General features: G+C 50.6%; 1 protein-coding gene across 1 annotated transcript in view; it reads right to left on the reverse strand.

Annotated features, from left to right (window-relative positions):
- Positions 1-21829, reverse strand: part of CALCR (calcitonin receptor) — a 314575-nt gene that overhangs the window by 289219 nt on the left and 3527 nt on the right. The window lies entirely within an intron of this gene.

A 21829-nucleotide genomic window follows, 5' to 3' on the forward strand; every position in this document is an offset into this window, starting at 1 on the left:
GTAGTCACAGCCAAGACCATGTAATGGCCAGTGCCATCTAGTGGTGAGGCAGGAGCAGCGGGAGGTTAGATAAGATAGAGCTGAGATTGGTGGAGCAGTGACAGGTGGCAAGTGGGATGGCTATTGGTATGGACCTCTTGGGGTGCCAGTTCTGAATAGGGTTCGAGTAAAAGATGATGTGGCTATGGTTTCTGGCAGTAGAAGGTCACAGCGTTTGGCTGCGCATTCTTCCTGCTGTCAGTATTCATTGGTATAGGTATTTTTCCTGCTGGGTTTTCATCTCTTCCCCTTTTGGACCTAAAAAGAGCTCACCTTCCATCCAGCTGCTGATCATCAGTGTTCTTTCTGTGCTTATTGTGAGACTGTGACCGGGGTTGTCTATGACGGCCGGTACGTCTCGCCCCGGTTATGCTCCCTCCATGTATAGAAAGCAACTCCATTCCAGGGTTAATGCTGTTTCCCTGCAGGCTGAAAGGAGGGTTAAAAGGAAACAGGAACATGAGGAAAGAGGAACATGGGCGTGGGCCCCCTAGTGTGAGGGAGTGTACACAACTCCCTGAGTTTCTGCCAAAAAAACACATGTGAGCCATTTCTGGAACCTGGCTTGTTGGTCCAGGAGGAGGACATTCCGGAACGTGTTGTGTGCTGTTTTGGACTTTGTTTGTGCAATAAACCGTGTGCTGTGACCATTGGTGCCTGGATCCCGTGTCTTCTGCCACGCAGCTGACCGCCCTACCTCACAGATGGTGGAGAACGTGGGCATGCCAGCCCGGTGAGGTGTAGCATCCATCCCTGGTGACCCAGTAGCACATGTCCTGGATTCGAGCAGCTATACTACAGCCCAAACCCGGCGACGCCATGGAGGACATACTAAAGCAGCTGGCTCAGGCTAATGCACAGCAACAACAGACCAATGCACACCTGCTCCGGTCGTTGGATCGTCAGCAGCAACAGCACCAGCACTCCTTGCAATTGCAGGAACAAAGGCACCAAGAACAGATGGTTCTCCTGGCCAAGTCGATCCGTGCCGGACCGGCAGCAACAACCCCGGGACCGGGTGACGACGGCAGCGTCCGGAAAGCGGTGAGACAAGCGTTGCAAAAGATGACCCCGGGGGATGATGTGGAAGCGTTCCTGGCGGTGTTTGAGCGGGTGGCGGAGCAGGAGAAGCTGCCGACCCCCCTGTGGGCTGATGTATTGTCGCCCTATCTGACGGGGGAGCCCCAAAAAGCATACCTGGACCTCTGTACCGAGGGTGCCATAGAATATGAGACCCTGAAAGCCGAAATACTTGCTCGGTTGGGGGTGAATACCTATGTACGGGCTCAGCGGGTAAATCAGTGGTTCTATGAGGAAGTCAAACCCGTACGCTCCCAGGCCTATGACTTGTTGCATCTGGTAAAGAAGTGGTTGCAGCCTGACACTCTGAGCCCTGCGCAAATGTTGGAGAGGGTAGTGGTTGATCGTTTTGTGCGCACTTTACCCGTCACCATTCAACGGTGGGTAGGACAGGGCGACCCAAGTACCCTGGACCAATTAGTGTGCCTGGTGGTGCGGCATGTGGCTACGCAGGACTTGATACGGGACACTGAGACTTTGCGTGCCGCCCGTCGGTCCGGCCCCTCCAAGCATCGGGCCAAGGACCCACCGCTGACACCGGTGCGGGAGTCCGCTACCGTCCCGTCTGAGGCCGCGCCCGCCGTCCCTGAGGTCCGGAAGGCTATGTACCCTAAACGACAACTCGTCAAGGGGGTTTCCTTCCCTATTAGATGTTGGCGTTGCCAGCGGGTGGGACATATGGAAGCCCAGTGTCCACTCACCACGGAGCCCATGGATTGTGGAGTTACCCGGCGGGGTTCAATGTATGCTCAGGCGGTGTGTACCGCGGACCTTGTCTCCCCGGAGACTGAGCCCCACTTGTGCCAAATACAGGTGAATGGATGTCCGGTTACAGGCTTGTTGGATTCCGGAAGCTTAGTGACCCTTGTGCGATCAACCCTAATGGCTAAAGTAAAGGCCACAGGACGTACAGTGGGGGTGGTTTGCATACATGGGGACCGCCGAGACTATCCCACGGGGGTTGTCACCATCACAGCACCCTGTGGTCAGGTGCAACATGAGGTGGGACTTATGAACACTCTTCCCTATGACGTGATCCTAGGAAGGGATCTGCCGTATTTTTGGACTCTATGGAAGGGGCCTCCTAAGTCCCCTCAGGTATTGGACAGTCCGGAACCTGAGCCCAACAATCCCGAATCCGGGACGCCTGCCGTAGGGGTCCCCATGATAGGGACAGAATGTGAACCCGATAGGTCACCCCTAGAGGTATTGGCAGGAGAGGCTGAGATGGTCGAGCCCATCACGGAGTTGGAGGCGTCCCCGGATACGTTTGGGACAGCCCAACTCCAGGACCCTACATTAATACATGCCCGGAGTCGGGTGACAGTGGTTGACGGGGTGGCACAGCTGCCCAGTGCCCAGGTAAGGTACCCCCATTTCGCTCTTAAGCAGGATTTACTCTACCGGGTAGATGAAATACGGGGCGTGGGGGTAGAGCAGTTGGTGGTGCCCCAGCCGTATCGCCGGCAGGTCCTCGACTTGGCTCATAAACACCTGATGAGTGGCCACCTAGGGGTCAAGAAAACGCAGGAGCGAATATTGCAAAGGTTCTATTGGCCCGGGGTCTTTGGGGAGGTAAAACGGTTCTGCGAAACCTGCCCAGAGTGTCAGCTTACCGCACCCCTGGCCCACTTTCGCAGTCCGTTGGTACCATTACCCATTATAGAAGTCCCTTTTGAACGGATAGGGATGGATCTGGTGGGCCCCCTTGTAAAGTCCGCTCGAGGGCACCAACACATCCTAGTGATCGTTGACTATGCTACCCGGTATCCAGAGGCGATACCTCTCAGACATACTGCGGCGAAGCTTATAGCTCGGAAGTTGTTTGCTGTGTTCTGCCGGGTGGGGTTGCCCAAGGAGATCCTTACGGATCAGGGGATCCCATTCATGTCTAAAGTGACCAAAGAGCTATGCCGGCTACTCCAGATCAAGCAGTTGCGGTCGTCTGTGTATCATCCTCAAACGGACGGTTTAGTGGAGCGATTCAATAAAATTCTGAAAACCATGCTCAAAAGGGTGATTTCCAAAGACGGGAAAGACTGGGATATGATGCTTCCCTATTTGATGTTTGCCATCCGAGAGATGCCACAGGCATCCACGGGGTTTTCGCCTTTTGAGTTGTTATACGGGCGACATCCCCAGGGATTGTTGGACCTGGCAAAGGAAACATGGGAGCAGGAGCCCACCCCCCATAAAAGTGTGATTGAACACATTTTAGGAATGCAGAACCGCATAAGCGCGGTCATGCCAATTGTGAAGGAGCATTTACAGGAGGCTCAGGCCGCACAAAGCGGCCGCTACAATAGACAAGCCACCGTGCGGACCTTTAACCCCGGGGATCGGGTGTTGGTATTGGTCCCCACGGCAGAGAGTAAATTCCTGGCTCAGTGGCAAGGCCCCTACGAGATAAAGGAAAGAATCGGGGTGGTCAACTATAAGGTATTGCAGCCCGGTAGGCGGAAACCTGAACAAATATATCATGTCAACCTGTTAAAACCTTGGCAGGAACGGGAAAGCCTGATGGTTGATTTTTCCCCATCTCCCTCCTCTTCGGGTCGTTCAAACCCGGCTCCAGCGACCTCCGGAGAGGACGAACCGGAAGTAAGGATTGGAGAAGCCCTCACCAAGCAACAGAGGCGAGAGGCCAGACGGTTGGTTCAGAAGAACCCCGATGTCTTCTCCGAGCTGCCTGGTAGGACCAGTCTGATACGACATGACATTGTCACCGAGCCTCACCTGAAGGTACGCCTGAAGCCATACCGGGTGCCGGAGGCTCGAAGACAAGCCATATCAGAGGAAGTGAAGACAATGCTACGCCTGGGGGTCATCGAAAAATCCCGGAGTGAATGGGCTAGTCCCATTGTCCTAATACCAAAACCCGATGGCTCCTTAAGGTTCTGCAATGACTTTAAGAGATTGAACGAAATATCCAAGTTCGATCTCTACCCCATGCCCCGGGTGGATGAGCTGATTGATAGGCTGGGACAGGCGCGATATTTCACCACGCTCGACCTGACCAAGGGGTACTGGCAGGTGCCACTGACGGAGTCCGCCAAGGAGAAAACCGCTTTTGTTACGCCGGAGGGTCTCTTCCACTATGTTGTCTTGCCTTTTGGGTTACATGGCGCTCCGGCCACGTACCAGAGGTTGATGGACTTGGTGCTGGAACCCCACCAGGCGTATGCATCAGCGTACCTTGATGACATCATTATTTAGCTCTGAGTGGCAGACCCACTTGGAACAGGTACAAGCGGTGGTGAACGCGCTCCGAACAGCCGGATTGACAGCCAATCCCAAGAAATGTGCGTTGGGGCTCACAGAAGCCCGCTACTTGGGCTACGTAATAGGCCAAGGAGTGATTAAGCCCCAAATTAACAAAGTTGAGGCGATCCAGAAGTGGCCTAGACCCCTGACCACGAAGCAGGTTAGGGCCTTCCTGGGTATCGTGGGGTACTACAGGAGGTTTGTAAAAAATTTTGCGGGACTATCAGCCCCCTTGACGGACCTTCTCAAAGGCAAGAAGTCTGTCCTGGTGCGCTGGACTCCGCAGGCCGAGGACTCCTTCCGGGCCCTGAAGGGGGTCCTGTGCGGACAGCCCGTTCTTGTCAACCCTGATTTCCGGAAGGAGTTCGTAGTACAGACTGACGCCTCTGAGGTCGGCCTGGGGGCAGTGCTGTCTCAGGTGGTTCAGGGGGAGGATCACCCCGTCACCTTCTTAAGTAGGAAGCTCACCCCTCCCGAGCGGAATTATAGCGTAGTGGAGAAGGAGTGCCTGGCGATCAAGTGGGCCTTGGAGTCCCTACGCTATTACCTGCTGGGACGGCAGTTTCGCTTGGTGACTGATCACTCTCCGCTGGTTTGGATGAGGTCCGCCAAGGAACGGAATGCCCGGGTTACCCGGTGGTTCCTTTCTCTACAGAACTTCTGGTTTACGGTTGAACACCGGGCCGGTAGGTTGCAGGGCAACGCCGATGCCTTGTCCCGCGGCCCGTGTTTGATGGCGGGAGTTCAACCCCGCACGCTTGAACTGAGGGCGGGTATGTGAGACTGTGACCGGGGCTATGACGGCCGGTACGTCTCGCCCCGGTTGTGCTCCCTCCATGTATAGAAAGCAACTCCACTCCCGGGTTTATGGCTGTTTCCCTGCAGGCTGAAAGGAGGGTTAAAAGGAAACAGGAACATGGGCGTGGCCCCCTAGTGTGAGGGAGTGAACACAACTCCCTGAGTTTCTGCCAAAGAAACACATGTGAGCCATTTCTGGAACCTGGCTTGTTGGTCCAGGAGGAGGACATTCCGGAACGTGTTGTGTGCTGTTTTGGACTTTGTTTGTGCAATAAACCGTGTGCTGTGACCATTGGTGCCTGGATCCCGTGTCTTCTGCCGCGCAGCTGACCACGCTACCTCACATTATATACCCCTTCCTTCCTTGGACTGGGGCTGGTGATATTTTTCAGTCTATTCAAGCCTTAGTTGCAAGCAGTTGGCTTGTACTCCTCTGTGGTATCATTGCTGAAACCTTTGCTGAACTTCTACTGGAGTCATGTGTAGATAAGTAGTTTATGCATTTTCCCCCTGTGTGTCCTCCTTGTGGGGTTGATGAAGAGCTCATCCCATCCGTCCCCAATTTAGGGTCCAGCACTAGGTATACCTAGAGTCAGGTATCCGGCTCGGCACATAAGTGCGGAACCTATCTAGGGTGGTGATGGACCCAAGGGACCAGCGGTAGGTTTGGTCAGGGGTCACCATCTCTTCCTTAACTAGACGCAGGGTTTCCCTTCCCTTTCGCTTGATACTCCCTCGTACCTAGCGTGACAGTCAGGGTTCTAGAAGAAGGAGTTTCTTAAAGTAGACATTTATGACCAAGGGACCTACATTAAGACATAGAATCCTCAGGACCCCAACCTTAGGCTCTTGGTATGAATTTGGTGATCGTACATAACCAATAAGAGAAGGATAATGATGCATAAAGGAGACCATGACTCGATCTTAATAATGGAAATCATCCAATCGGTTCCCTATTTAGGTTCCAGCCATGGGGATACCTAGAGTCAGGTATCCGGCTCGGTGCAAAGGAGCGGAACCTATCTCGGGTGGTGAGTAACCCCAGGGACCAGTGGTAGATTTGGTCAGGCGTCACCATCTTCCCTTTCCCTAGGCAAAGGGTTTCCCTTTCCTTTCGCCGTGCGCTTGGTACTTCCCAATACCTAGTGTGAAACAGGTCCAGTCAGGGAACCCTAAGGTAATCTCGAGAGGTCTGGAGTCTACAGCTCAACCCCGACGGGCTCTGGGAAGTCGTACGACTAGACAGCCGTTGGGGCCCAGAAGTGGACACATTGAGAAAAAGAGTGGGGGAACGTAGACACAGGCCTGCCAGTATTAAGCCGAGATCCAAGAGAAGTCAAGAAAGAATAACCCAAAATACAGTAACAGCAGAACCACAAGAAGTTGAGGCCATGTCTGTCATGCCGGTGTGAAGATTAAACTGTTTACGTTTGGTTTGCCAAGAGAACTCTGGTGTGGCGTGTTTTACTCCTGGTATGGCGGAGTGATGGACACCGACCAGAAGAAACCAGTAAGTGTCATACTTCCCTCCCAAAGTCCTACACGCACATAGGGCCTCCTTGGCGAAGGAGCGTGGAGTCCGTACGGTCCGGCGTCCGTGCCTTTCTTCAAGAGGGAAAAGTAAAAAAAAAAGTTTCAACCATTAAATAACTAAATGAGAAAAATAAAATTCGACAATTGTCTCCTCCGGTACATTATAGCGGTCACATTCCCGCTTGTGCTGTATTGCAAAAAAACCCCGTTGTGTTGTTCTGGTGGTGAAATGGCCGTCCCTACAATCTCCTACATAAAGCTATCTTTTATCTTATTACAAATCCTCGGTAATTATAGTGCATAAAAGCTGTCAAGCATTTCCCAGTGCCGCGTGTTACACCGCCGGTGAGAGGACCGCCACTTCTAATGGCTGAGTCGTAAAGCTGAAGATAATGGCTTGGGCTCCACTCTTCAGTGGTCACACAGAACGTTTACGGTTTCTTCTTTATTGTTCGCTCGATATTGAACTTTCTTGCATTCAAGTACCAAAAAAAAAGGTGAGGCAGGGATCACTAAAGTGCGGTGTATCACAGACCCACCACAAAGGGAAAAGGTCCCCTAATATCTGGAGGAAGGCTGCCCCTCGAGCTCCAATGTGGGGTCTGGTCTGTCATTCTGTTTTTTTTACAGAGAGGCACAACAGCTTGGTGGTTACTCTTTTTCAGTGGTACAGCACGTATAGTGGTTGCATCCACACCTAGTGGGATAATAGTTTACCATGGCTATGCGAAACGGTGTACGTGGAGAGCAGAGAACAGTGTCTCCTAGACTGGCCCTCATGCTACGGGACTCTAGCTATCAATAATCACAAAGTTACCTCTGATGCTTAGGATGTCTGAGCCATGTTCCTTGTCCTGCTCCTAACCAGCCCTGATCATATACCGTCCACACTCCATCCCCTGTGGAGGGCCAGGGCAGGAGTAATAAAACCAACAAAAATAGACAGAGAAAACCAAATCTCTATCTCACGGCACATGTGACGCCCTGGCAAAACCAGGTAGTCACAGATAAGCCCCCGCACAACACCTATCCCTCACCTAGGTAACACACAGCCAACCTGAAACCCTAGTCACCCCCCCCTTAGGGAAAGATAGACACACCAGTGGGTGGGACCAGGCGGTTGGGACATGCCCACCTAGGGGTCCATACAGCCCGGGGCGGGAAAACAAGTAGTCTAAGTTTGAAGTTCAAGTTGAGAGGAGTGGAGGCTGGAGCTAGGTGTAGTCCCAGCAGGAGGAGAATCTCAAATTGAACGGTGCCAGGGTTGGAGCCCTTGTGCCACTGGCTAGGAGGCAGATGGTGGTCTCCGTCAGCAGAAGACGGGAAGACGGCTCGGCAGATCCGAGGTCGACCGGGACAGGGTTGTAGCCCGCCGGTACCGACAAGGAGAACTGACCCGGAGACCGTAGCACAGAGGGGGTACTCGGACCCTGAAGCCAGGACCGAAACCAGCGGCCTAGCTAATTAACCGATTGAGGTCAGGATTATAGGTCCTGTCCCACCCAAAGTCCCTCATAGAAGACAACAGCCCACCAATAGGGAAAGGAGGCCACCGCCAGGGCACATAGATCCCACGGGCCAGCGTCTGCGGGCACGGCTCCTTAGGCCACATCCAGCCGGGAATGGACTCCTGAGTTCCAGACCAGGAAGTCCACCTTCTACAAAGTCAGTGCAGAGGAAAAGGATAGAGACCACCAGCCCGGGTGGGGGACCTGAATGCAACCGGCCGCAGTGGCCGGCCACCAGCACCTTGGTTTACCAAAAGACTTGTGTGATTCATTTACTGTGAGTAACCAACCAACCCCCTACACATCCGGGCGCACCGACCCTTGCCATCGCTATACCCTGCACAAAGACACTGGGTCCCGGGGCAACCATCCCTACCCACGGAGGGGTTAACATCCAGCTGCCACTACATCTCCCCTGGGTGCCCCACAACAGCAGCGGTGGTGTCCCACTTCACCACACACCGTGGGTGGCGTCACAAATTTAATACGGCTAGCCCGTACATCTACGTCCCCTTTTTATTCGGCGTGTCCGCGAGACCCCCTGGTTCGGAGACCCTCGAGCCACCCCCCAGAAGGTCCGGACCCGAGCAGCGGCGGCGGCTGCTGGCACGGAGGTGTGGCGCCCCTGAGGTTTCCGTCGCCACAGAGACATTGCACCCCAACCAGAGGTGTGATGTCCCATCCTGGGTAAGGAAAGGAAATTCACACTACACCCATTGTTAGGCACACACAGGGACCAGGGACAGTGGCAGCTACCCTCTCATGCTGCATGCTGGGAGGGGCCGTAAGACCCATCCCTGCTCCTATAGGGTGGTAGCTTAGCAGTGGGGGGGTGGGAGGAGCCACCCAAGAGCAGAGTAGACAAGGAAGGTCAAGTTTAGTGGGTTGGAGGGGGAGAGACAAAGTGGAAGGAGGAAGAAGGAGTTCTGCGGGAGGCAGAAGAGTGGAAAGAGTGGTGCTCTAGTCAGACAGGAGCAAGAGAAGAAAGTGACGCTTCCTGCTGAAGACCCTGGGACTCAGAGGGTCCAGGTGACACCAAGTAGAGAAAAGAAGGGATTCCAGGGCCACAGATAGCTTTTAGGCTCGTGGCCTGTTCCACAGGAACATCGGTGGAGGGATCAAGCTGCACACAGGGGACAGTCCCTAGAAACCGGAGGAGGAAAAATCATCTCCAACAGTAAAAACCGAGGCCTAGGGAAAGCTGCAAGCTCCCTGGGCCACAGCCCACAGCAGAACCTTTGGAAAGTGGGCAAATAACCAACAGGCGAGCCCATGGCCTGGAGGCTGTAGTGGAGGCCGAGCCAGGTTCAGCCAACAAGGGCTAGGGTTAAGGAGACGGCTGAGAAAAGGAACACATAGAGGGGTGCACTGGCTTTCATTCCAGGATCTACCCAGGATCGGCGGACGTCCCTGACAGTGGGTTCCAGCAGTCCAGAGGCACCAGTGTGCTGCAGCCCAGGAACTGTGAGTAAACAACTTGAAACTGCACCCTTGGTGTTGCCTCTGTTATTTCATCTGCATAGACTTACATCACCATAGACACAAACAAGCACCAACTGTGCCCCGGGGCACCGCTCCACCTGTGGGGAGCAGGACCATCCAAGCTGCCATTCCACCAGCCCCGGAGGCCCCATACAGCAGCGGCAGCTTAATAGCCGCAAACCACAGGTGGCGTCACGACAAATATAAACTTTAATCACCCCCAACACTGAAGCCATATTAATTGACCCCACCAGGGTACGGAGTCGGGCCCAGCCACCACTGACGTCTCCCGGACTAGTCCGGCCCGGCATCGGGTGTCCCATAGCCCTGGGGTGGGCGAGTCAGGGGCAGCACACACACACAGAGGTATAAGACAAAAATAGCTTAAGAGGAAAATAAGAGCAGGGAGGAAACAACAAGACATAGGGAGAACTCCATAATAACGCCACAAATAGAGTAATACAATCACCAGCAGGACTGAGATACAACAGCACCTGGGCTGGTTTAGCAAAAGCTATAGTCGGCATGGGAAGACAGGGTCCTCCATCTTAAATAGGCGGGGAGTGACTGTGATAGGTCTCCCACAACATGTGATCCAAGAGGTAACCAGCAGGCGAGCAAAAATTAACTCCTGCTTGTCCAATCACTAATGAGCACACAGCTGGTCGATGACTGAGCTTCTCTGTGTAACTCAGAAGCACCAGAGAAATCATAGTATGCAGTGCAGCGTCAGAGCCAAACACCATATGGCACCATGCCACTAGTCCGCAATTGATCCCAAAAAGCTGACAACCCTTGTCCAAGTCCACAGAGCTTCTTTGGGTCTCCATACTGTCAGAACCGGCCAATGACTTTCCCACTAAGGGCTATTAATGTTGCGTGAGCCGATTCTCTTGTTACTGATTTCCTTCTGCCCTAATGATTCCCTCACGGGTTCTAACCCAGCACCTTTCGCAGACATTACCTTCTATGTATGTCGTCCAACATGTGAGCAACCGAAGTGCGTTCCACAATCACTATGTGGTCAAAACGGTCATCATTGCCTTTGAGTCTATTTTTTTGTCTAGTTTTGTGGCTATTTTTTTGTTTGCACCCTATCCATTTTCCTATTTTGAACCCCACTTTCCGGTACCTGCCTTGCCTAGGGGAGGTTTGTATCATGTCCCCTATTGCAATGCTTCATGGTTGTGCTTTTTTTAAGAACTCCAGTCCAAAGCTCCACATCCAAATATCATATGCGTTGCAAAGCAGAATATTGCGAATAACGTTGCATCAGACACGGGTATTGAGCCAAGCCGGTAACCACAGCTCATCCACCTAAATCACGGAAGATTGCCGTGTCCTTATCACATGCGGTTTGCAGTGTGATCTCATGCAAAATGGCAAAACACCGTATGTCATAAGACTAATGGCCGAGCGCAACTCACAGACTATTCACTAATGATTTATTGATTTTTTTTTTTGGAATGCGCTCTTACAAGATTTCATAGACAGTAACAAGTTAGACCTTGCGCTGAAGATTATTTTTGGCTCATATTGAAAATCCTCATATATAACTAAAATCCGGGATAATGTTACATATATTGCTAAAAAGATTCCAATTGTGTAATAAAAAGACAGTGAATAGAAATAAAAGCAGTGACACATTGCAAGGGGGAAAAAGAATATATAACACTACAATGATTTACTACTATAATACTGCCCCTATGTACAAGAATATAACTACTATAATACTGCCCCTATGTACAAGAATATAACTACTATAATACTGCCCCCTATGTGCAAGAATATAACTGCTATAATACTGCCCCCTATGTGCAAGAATATAACTACTATAATACTGCCCCTATATACAAGAATATAACTACTATAATACTGCCCCCCTATGTACAAGAATATAACTACTATAATACTGCCCCTATGTACAAGAATATAACTACTATAATACTGCCCCTATATACAAGAATATAACTACTATAATACTGCTCCTATGTACAAGAATATAACTACTATAATACTGCCCCCGTATGTACAAGAATATAACTACTATAATACTGCCCCCATGTACAAGAATATAACTACTATAATACTGCTCCTATGTACAAGAATATAACTACTATAATACTGCTCCTATGTACAAGAATATAAGTACTATAATACTGCCCCATATGTATAAGAATATGACTACTATAATACTGCCCCTATGTACAAGAATATAACTACTATAATACTGCTCCTATGTACAAGAATATAACTACTATAATACTGCTCCTATGTACAAGAATATAACTACTATAATACTGCTCCTATGTACAAGAATATAACTACTATAATACTGCCCCCTATTTACAAGAATATAACTACTATAATACTGCTCCTATATAGAATATAACTACTATAATACTGCCCCTATGTACAAGAATATAACTACTATAATACTGCCCCCTATGTACAAGAATATAACTACTATAATACTGCCCCTATGTACAAGAATATAACTACTATAATACTGCCCCCTATGTACAAGAATATAACTACTATAATACTGCCCCTATGTACAAGAATATAACTACTATAATACTGCTCCTATGTACAAGAATATAACTACTATAATACTGTCCCTATGTACAAGAATATAACTACTATAATACTGCCCCCTATGTACAAGAATATAACTACTATAATACTGCCCCTATGTACAAGAATATAACTGCTATAATACTGCCCCTATGTACAAGAATATAACTACTATAATACTGCTCCTATGTACAAGAATATAACTACTATAATACTGCCCCCTATGTACAAGAATATATCTACTATAATACTGCCCCTATGTACAAGAATATAACTACTATAATACTGCTCCTATGTACAAGAATATAACTACTATAATACTGCCCCCTATGTACAAGAATATAACTACTATAATACTGCCCCTATGTACAAGAATATAACTACTATAATACTGCCCCTATGTACAAGAATATAACTACTATAATACTGCTCCTATGTACAAGAATATAACTACTATAATACTGCCCCTATGTACAAGAATATAACCACTATAATACTGCCCCTATGTACAAGAATATAACTACTATAATACTGCCCCTATGTACAAGAATATAACTACTATAATACTGCTCCTATGTACAAGAATATAACTACTATAATACTGCCCCTATGTACAAGAATATAACTACTATAATACTGCCCCCTATGTACAAGAATATAACTACTATAATACTGCCCCCTATGTACAAGAATATATCTACTATAATACTGCCCCTATGTACAAGAATATAACTACTATAATACTGCTCCTATGTACAAGAATATAACTACTATAATACTGCTCCTATGTACAAGAATATAACTACTATAATACTGCCCCCTATGTATAAGAATATAACTAATATAATACTGCTCCTATGTACAAGAATATAACTACTATAATACTGCCCCCTATGTATAAGAATATAACTAATATAATACTGCCCTCATGCCTAACAATATAACTACTATAATAATGTCCCATATTGCCAGTAATTTTTATATATTAATATTTGTCCTGAGCTATTCTCCTGCTCGCTAACTGTCAGGCTAATGATATTTATAGATAGGACTTCATGCTTTGCACTGAGGAGGGGAAACATTCCGAAACAATGTATCTGCAAATTGAGTTTCTGGTTTGTTTTTTTATCCTAAGTCATAAAAGGTTGATATTGACTTTTTAGGATTGCTACTTCCAATAGGTGGCGTCAGAGTTCCAGTCCTCTTCCGTTCTGAAAAGGCAATCTTCATATTTAATTTTCCAAAGGATGATTGGATGGCTTATAAGCCTCCTCACACTGGCAGGTCACTTTCTACAAGGAGACATGTTACCCCTTAGATACAAATTCAGTGACCCAGGATCCAATGAGTCCAATCCTAGGTGGCTCATGTAATGCAGTTGAAATATGAGTGCTAAGATGTAGCTGTGATACAGGAGCTGAGATGTAGCTGTGATATAGGAGCTGAGATGCAGCTATGATACAGGAGCTGAGATCCAGCTATGATACAGGAGCTGAGATGCAGCTATGATACAGGAGCTGAGATGTAGCTGTGATACAGGAGCTGAGATGTAGCTGTGATACAGGAGCTGAGATGTAGCTGTGATACAGGAGCTGAGATGTAGCTGTGATACAGGAGCTGAGATGTAGCTGTGATACAGGAGCTGAGATGTAGCTGTGATACAGAAGCTGAGACGTAGCTGTGATGCAGGAGCTGAGATGTAGTTGTGATACAGGAGCTGAGATGTAGCTGTGATACAGGAGATGAGATGTAGCTGTTATACAGGAGCTGAGATGTAGCTTTGATACAGCATCTGAGATGTAGCTGTGACACAGGAGTTTAAATGTAGCTGTGACACAGGAGCTGAGATGCACCTGTGGTATAGGAGCTGTGATGCAGCTGTGATTCAGGAGCTAAGATGTAGCTGTGATACAGGAGCTAAGATGTAGCTGTGATACAGGAGCTGAGATGCAGCTGTGATACAAGAGCTAAGATGCAGCTATGATACAAGAGCTGAGATGTAGCTGTGATACAGGAGCTGAGCTGTAGCTGTGATACAGGAGCTGAGATGCAGCTGTGATACAGGAGCTGAGATGAGGCTGTGGTACAGGAGCTGAGATGCAGCTGTGATACTGGAGCTGAGATGCAGCTATGATACGGGAGCTGAGATGCAGCTGTGATACGGGAGCTGAGATGCAGCTATGATACGGGAGCTGAGATGAGGCTGTGGTACAAGAGCTGAGATGCAGCTGTGATACAGGAGCTGAGATATAGCTGTGATACAGGAGCTGAGATGTAGCTATGATACGGGAGCTGAGATGAGGCTGTGGTACAGGAGCTGAGATGCAGCTGTGATACAGGAGCTGAGATGCAGCTGTGATACAGGAGCTGAGATGCAGCTATGATACGGGAGCTGAGATGAGGCTGTGGTACAGGAGCTGAGCTCTAGCTGTGATACAGGAGCTGAGATGCAGCTGTGATACAGGAGCTGAGATGCAGCTATGATACGGGAGCTGAGATGGGGCTGTGGTACAGGAGCTGAGCTCTAGCTGTGATACAGGAGCTGAGATGCAGCTGTGATACAGGAACCAGCAGTGTACATTGCTCTGCAGTATAACAGCTATCTTACTGTCTTGGCTGTGCAATGGTTTATTTCTCCATCAGCGGAGCAGACGCCATGTGCAGGTCGGCTGCGCGCGGCTTATGTTGGGAGGAACTTTGTCCCGTTTTTATTGCTTTTGTGTAAAGGCTATTAATATTGTATGAGCTTTTATTATCTTCAGTCTACAAGGATCTCTTCCTATTGCACCTCACATTATAAAGCTTTCACAGGGACCACAGACAAAGGACTCTGCAATAAAATATCTTTCAGGAGCAAAGCGTTCACTTTATAGGCACCGACAAAATGGGATTCTACAGATGCAGGAAGCTATAGGGTTAAACCACCGAGGATAGTTACCCTCAATGCTGCGAGCACCGGCCCTCCGGACACTGGGCGACTATTGCCGGTCCAGCTGCCCGGACCACCGGACATAGGCCGATTATCACTGGTTATCCTCCTGCCCGGACCTCCGAACATAGGCCGATTATCACTGATTATCCTCCAACCTGGACCACCGGACATAGGCCGATTATCACTGATTATCCTCCTGCCCGGACCTCCGAACATAGGCCGATTATCACTGATTATCCTCCAACCTGGACCTCCGGACATAGGTTGATTATCATCCTGCCTGGACCTCCGGACATAGGCCGATTATCACTGATTATCCTCCTGCCTGGACCTCCGGACATAGGCCGATTATCACTGATTATCCTCCTGCCCGGACCTCCGGACATAGGTTGATTATCACTGATTATCCTCCTGCCTGGACCTCCGGACATAGGCCGATTATCACTGATTATCCTCCTGCCTGGACCTCCGAACATAGGTCGATTATCACTGATTATCCTCCTGCCCGGACCTCCGGACATAGGTCGATTATCACTGATTATCCTCCTGCCTGGACCTCCGGACATAGGCCGATTATCACTGATTATCCTCCTGCCTGGACCTCCGGACATAGGCCGATTATAGGCTGATTATCCTGCAGCCTGGACCTCCGGACATAGGCCGATTATCACTGATTATCCTCCTGCCTGGACCTCCGGACATAGGCCGATTATCACTGATTATCCTCCTGCCCGGACCTCCGGACATAGGCCGATTATCACTGATTATCCTCCTGCCCGGACCTCCGGACATAGGTCGATTATCACTGATTATCCTCCTGCCCGGACCTCCGGACATAGGTCGATTATCACTGATTATCCTCCTGCCCGGACCTCCGGACATAGGGTGATTATCACTGATTATCCTCCTGCCTGGACCTCCGGACATAGGCCGATTATCACTGATTATCCTCCTGCCTGGACCTCCGAACATAGGTCGATTATCACTGATTATCCTCCTGCCCGGACCTCCGGACATAGGTCGATTATCACTGATTATCCTCCTGCCTGGACCTCCGGACATAGGCCGATTATCACTGATTATCCTCCTGCCTGGACCTCCGGACATAGGCCGATTATAGGCTGATTATCCTGCAGCCTGGACCTCCGGACATAGGCCGATTATCACTGATTATCCTCCTGCCTGGACCTCCGGACATAGGCCGATTATCACTGATTATCCTCCTGCCCGGACCTCCGGACATAGGCCGATTATCACTGATTATCCTCCTGCCCGGACCTCCGGACATAGGCCGATTATCACTGATTATCCTCCTGCCCGGACCTCCGGACATAGGTCGATTATCACTGATTATCCTCCTGCCCGGACCTCCGGACATAGGTCGATTATCACTGATTATCCTCCTGCCCGGACCTCCGGACATAGGTCGATTATCACTGATTATCCTCCTGCCCGGACCTCCGGACATAGGCCGATTATCACTGATTATCCTCCTGCCTGGACCTCCGAACATAGGTCGATTATCACTGATTATCCTCCTGCCCGGACCTCCGGACATAGGCCGATTATCACTGATTATCCTCCTGCCCGGACCTCCGGACATAGGCCGATTATCACTGATTATCCTCCTGCCCGGACCTCCGGACATAGGCCGATTATCACTGATTATCCTCCAACCTGGACCACCGGACATAGGCCGATTATCACTAATTATCCTCCTGCCCGGACCTCCGGACATAGGCCGATTAACACTGATTATCCTCCAACCTGGACCTCCGGACATAGGCCGATTATCACTGATTATCCTCCAACCTGGACCTCCGGACATAGGCCGATTATCACTGATTATCCTCCAACCTGGACCTCCGGACATAGGCCGATTATCACTGATTATCCTCCAACCCGGACCTCCGGACATAGGCCGATTATCACTGATTATCCTCCTGCCTGGACCTCCGGACATAGGCCGATTATCACTGATTATCCTCCAGCCTGGACATAGGCCGATTATCACTGATTATCCTCCTGCCTGGACCTCTGGACATAGGCCGATTATCACTGATTATCCTCCTGCCTGGACATCTGGACATAGGCCGATTATCACTGATTATCCTCCAGCCTGGACCTCCGGACATAGGCCGATTATCACTGATTATCCTCCTGCCCGGACCTCTGGACATAGGTTGATTATCATCCTGCCTGGACCTCCGGACATAGGCCGATTATCACTGATTATCCTCCTGCCTGGACCTCCAGACATAGGCTGATTATCACTGATTATCCTCCTGCCCGGACCTCCGGACATAGGTCGATTATGATCCTGCCTGGACCTCCGGACATAGGCCGATTATCACTGATTATCCTCCTGCCCGGATCTCCGGACATAGGCCGATTATCATCCTGCCTGGACCTCCGGACATAGGCCGATTATCACTGATTATCCTCCTGCCTGGACCTCCGGACATAGGCCGATTATCACTGATTATCCTCCTGCCTGGACCTCCGGACATAGGCCGATTATCACTGATTATCTTCCTGCCTGGACCTCCGGACATAGGCCGATTATGACTGATTATCCTCCTGCCTGGACCTCCGGACATAGGCCGAATATCACTGATTATCCTCCTGCCTGGACCTCCGGACATAGGCCGATTATCACTGATTATCCTCCTGCCTGGACCTCCGGACATAGGTCGATTATCACTGATTATCCTCCTGCCCGGACCTCCGGACATAGGTCGATTATCACTGATTATCCTCCTGCCTGGACCTCCGGACATAGGCTGATTATCACTGATTATCCTCCTGCCTGGACCTCCGGACATAGGCCGATTATCAGTGATTATCCTCCTGCCTGGACCTCCGGACATAGGCCGATTATCACTGATTATCCTCCTGCCTGGACCTCCGAACATAGGTCGATTATCACTGATTATCCTCCTGCCCGGACCTCCGGACATAGGTCGATTATCACTGATTATCCTCCTGCCTGGACCTCCGGACATAGGCCGATTATCACTGATTATCCTCCTGCCTGGACCTCCGGACATAGGCCGATTATCACTGATTATCCTCCTGCCCGGACCTCCGGACATAGGTTGATTATCACTGATTATCCTCCTGCCTGGACCTCCGGACATAGGCCGATTATCACTGATTATCCTCCTGCCTGGACCTCCGAACATAGGTCGATTATCACTGATTATCCTCCTGCCCGGACCTCCGGACATAGGTCGATTATCACTGATTATCCTCCTGCCTGGACCTCCGGACATAGGCCGATTATCACTGATTATCCTCCTGCCTGGACCTCCGGACATAGGCCGATTATCACTGATTATCCTCCTGCCCGGACCTCCGGACATAGGCCGATTATCACTGATTATCCTCCTGCCCGGACCTCCGGACATAGGTCGATTATCACTGATTATCCTCCTGCCCGGACCTCCGGACATAGGTCGATTATCACTGATTATCCTCCTGCCTGGACCTCCGGACATAGGCCGATTATCACTGATTATCCTCCTGCCTGGACCTCCGGACATAGGCCGATTATCACTGATTATCCTCCTGCCCGGACCTCCGGACATAGGTTGATTATCACTGATTATCCTCCTGCCTGGACCTCCGGACATAGGCCGATTATCACTGATTATCCTCCTGCCTGGACCTCCGAACATAGGTCGATTATCACTGATTATCCTCCTGCCCGGACCTCCGGACATAGGTCGATTATCACTGATTATCCTCCTGCCTGGACCTCCGGACATAGGCCGATTATCACTGATTATCCTCCTGCCTGGACCTCCGGACATAGGCCGATTATAGGCTGATTATCCTGCAGCCTGGACCTCCGGACATAGGCCGATTATCACTGATTATCCTCCTGCCTGGGCCTCCGGACATAGGCCGATTATCACTGATTATCCTCCTGCCCGGACCTCCGGACATAGGCCGATTATCACTGATTATCCTCCTGCCCGGACCTCTGGACATAGGTCGATTATCACTGATTATCCTCCTGCCCGGACCTCCGGACATAGGTCGATTATCACTGATTATCCTCCTGCCCGGACCTCCGGACATAGGTCGATTATCACTGATTATCCTCCTGCCCGGACCTCCGGACATAGGCCGATTATCACTGATTATCCTCCTGCCCGGACCTCCGGACATAGGTCGATTATCACTGATTATCCTCCTGCCTGGACCTCCGAACATAGGTCGATTATCACTGATTATCCTCCTGCCCGGACCTCCGGACATAGGTCGATTATCACTGATTATCCTCCTGCCTGGACCTCCGGACATAGGCCGATTATCACTGATTATCCTCCTGCCTGGACCTCCGGACATAGGTCGATTATCACTGATTATCCTCCTGCCTGGACCTCCGGACATAGGCCGATTATCACTGATTATCCTCCTGCCCGGACCTCCGGACATAGGCCGATTATAGGCTGATTATGGCCGGTCCGGCTCTCTGGACCTCCGGACATAGGCCAATTATAGGCTGATTATCGCTGATTAGAGGGGGAGTGAGGGGAACGTACCAGGGTGATAAAGGGGTACACGCCAGGGTTACGGAGACGCATGTGCCAGGGTGATAGAGGGACACATGCCGCCAGGGTGATAGAGGGGCATGTGCCAGGGTGATAGAGCGGCACACGCTAGGGGTATGGAGGGGCACACGCTAAGGGGATGGAGGGGAACACGCCAGGGGGATGGAGGGGCACATGCCAGGGTGATAGAAGGGCACATACCAGCGAAATAGAGGGGCATGTGCCAGGGTGATAGAGTGACAGATGCCAGGGCGATAGAGGGGCACACGCCAGGGTGAAAGAGGGGCACATGCCAGGGTGATAGAGGGGCATGTGCCAGGGTGATAGAGTGACAGATGCCAGGGCGATAGAGGGGCACACGTCAGGGCGATAGAGGGGCACACGCCAAGGTGATAGAGGGGCACACACCAGGGTGATAGAAGGGCATATGCCAGGGCGATAGAGGGGCATGTGCCAGGGCGATAGAAGGGCATGTGCCAGGGCGATAGAGGGGCACATGCCAGGGTGATAGAGGGGCACATGCCAGGGTGATAGAGGGGCACATGCCAGGGTGATAGAGGGGCACATGCCAGGGTGATAGAGGGGCACACGCCAAGGTGATAGAGGGGCACATGCCAGGGTGATAGAGGGGCACATGCCAGGGTGATAGAGGGGCACATGCCAGGGTGATAGAGGGGCACATGCCAGGGTGATAGAGGGGCACATGCCAGGGTGATAGAGGGGCACATGCCAGGGTGATAGAGGGGCACATGCCAGGGTGATAGAGGGGCACATGCCAGGGTGATAGAGGGGCACACGCCAGGGTGATAGAGGGGCACACGCCAGGGTGATAGAGGGGCACATGCCAGGGTGATAGAGGGGCACATGCCAAGGCGATAGAGGGGCACATGCCAGGGTGATAGAGGGGCACATGCCAGGGTGATAGAGGGGCACCAACATGCCGCTCCACTTGGCTCAGAGCCTCGGCGTCTCCTCTGGCTGACTGTGCACATTACCTAGAAGGCGCCGGATGCTGCTGCTTGCTGGCGCTCTCCCTCCTCCTATGTTCGGACATGGATGGGGGCAGAGCAATAAATGGCAGATGTGGTAGCAGTGATGGGTCAGGCGGGCACAGCTTATCTTCTCTGTATATCATCCTTAATGCTCACCCAGTGTTGGCACAAGTGGTGACCCCGATGCACTGATCGCTGATCTCTGTGCAGCACTGATGGCACCAAAGGTAACAAGGCGCTCGGCCATCCCGGGTCTGCTATAGCATGGATCTTCCTTCAGAGACCTAGGTCCTAGGCTCTACAGTGCGGGCTCCACTCCAGCCCCTGCACCCACCATAGTGCAATGCTGACTCCTACATAACCCCGCTAGCTAGGGCATTGATCTCTATACACTGGTGATCTTAAATGGTCATTGATCCCTTTAGAACCGATCCCTTTACAATGCTGCTCTCTATAGGGGCTGGGTCTGTCTGTTCTCCCGGTGTTTGGGGGGTTTTCTCTGGGGTCTTCCTCCCACACTCTAGAGACTGACGGAGACTGGAGATTGTGACCCCCGATGAGGGAATTCATGATATTGTTTGTAAAGTGCTGCAGAATTAATAAGCGAATAAAGCAAATACACAATGATGACCCCACCGGTGACCGATCCCTGGAGAGGTCAGGTCTGTACACCGCGGATCTCAGGGATCCCTCACAAGCTGATACATCCACCATGCAGATCTCTGTAGATCACTGACCCCTGTAGACATGATCACTGCAAACAGCTGATCCCAGCAGCACCTGGGTATTACCCCAACGCTGAGATCTAGAAAACACTGATCTCTGTACACCGGTGATCCAGAATCTGCACAGAACACAAATACACAAAGCCCAGCTATATACAATAGTCTCTGATCTATACCGACCGGAGGGCTACATTGTGTCACTGGACAATGGAGAAGAAGAGTCATCATCATCATCATCATCATCATCATCATCATCATCATCATCACGCTGCAACTGGATCAACTACACATTGTGGATTTATACTGGTATTAATCATTTACAGAATATAGATAGATA

Source organism: Anomaloglossus baeobatrachus, chromosome 6, assembly GCF_048569485.1.
Source record: "Anomaloglossus baeobatrachus isolate aAnoBae1 chromosome 6, aAnoBae1.hap1, whole genome shotgun sequence".
Lineage (NCBI taxonomy): Eukaryota > Metazoa > Chordata > Amphibia > Anura > Aromobatidae > Anomaloglossus > Anomaloglossus baeobatrachus.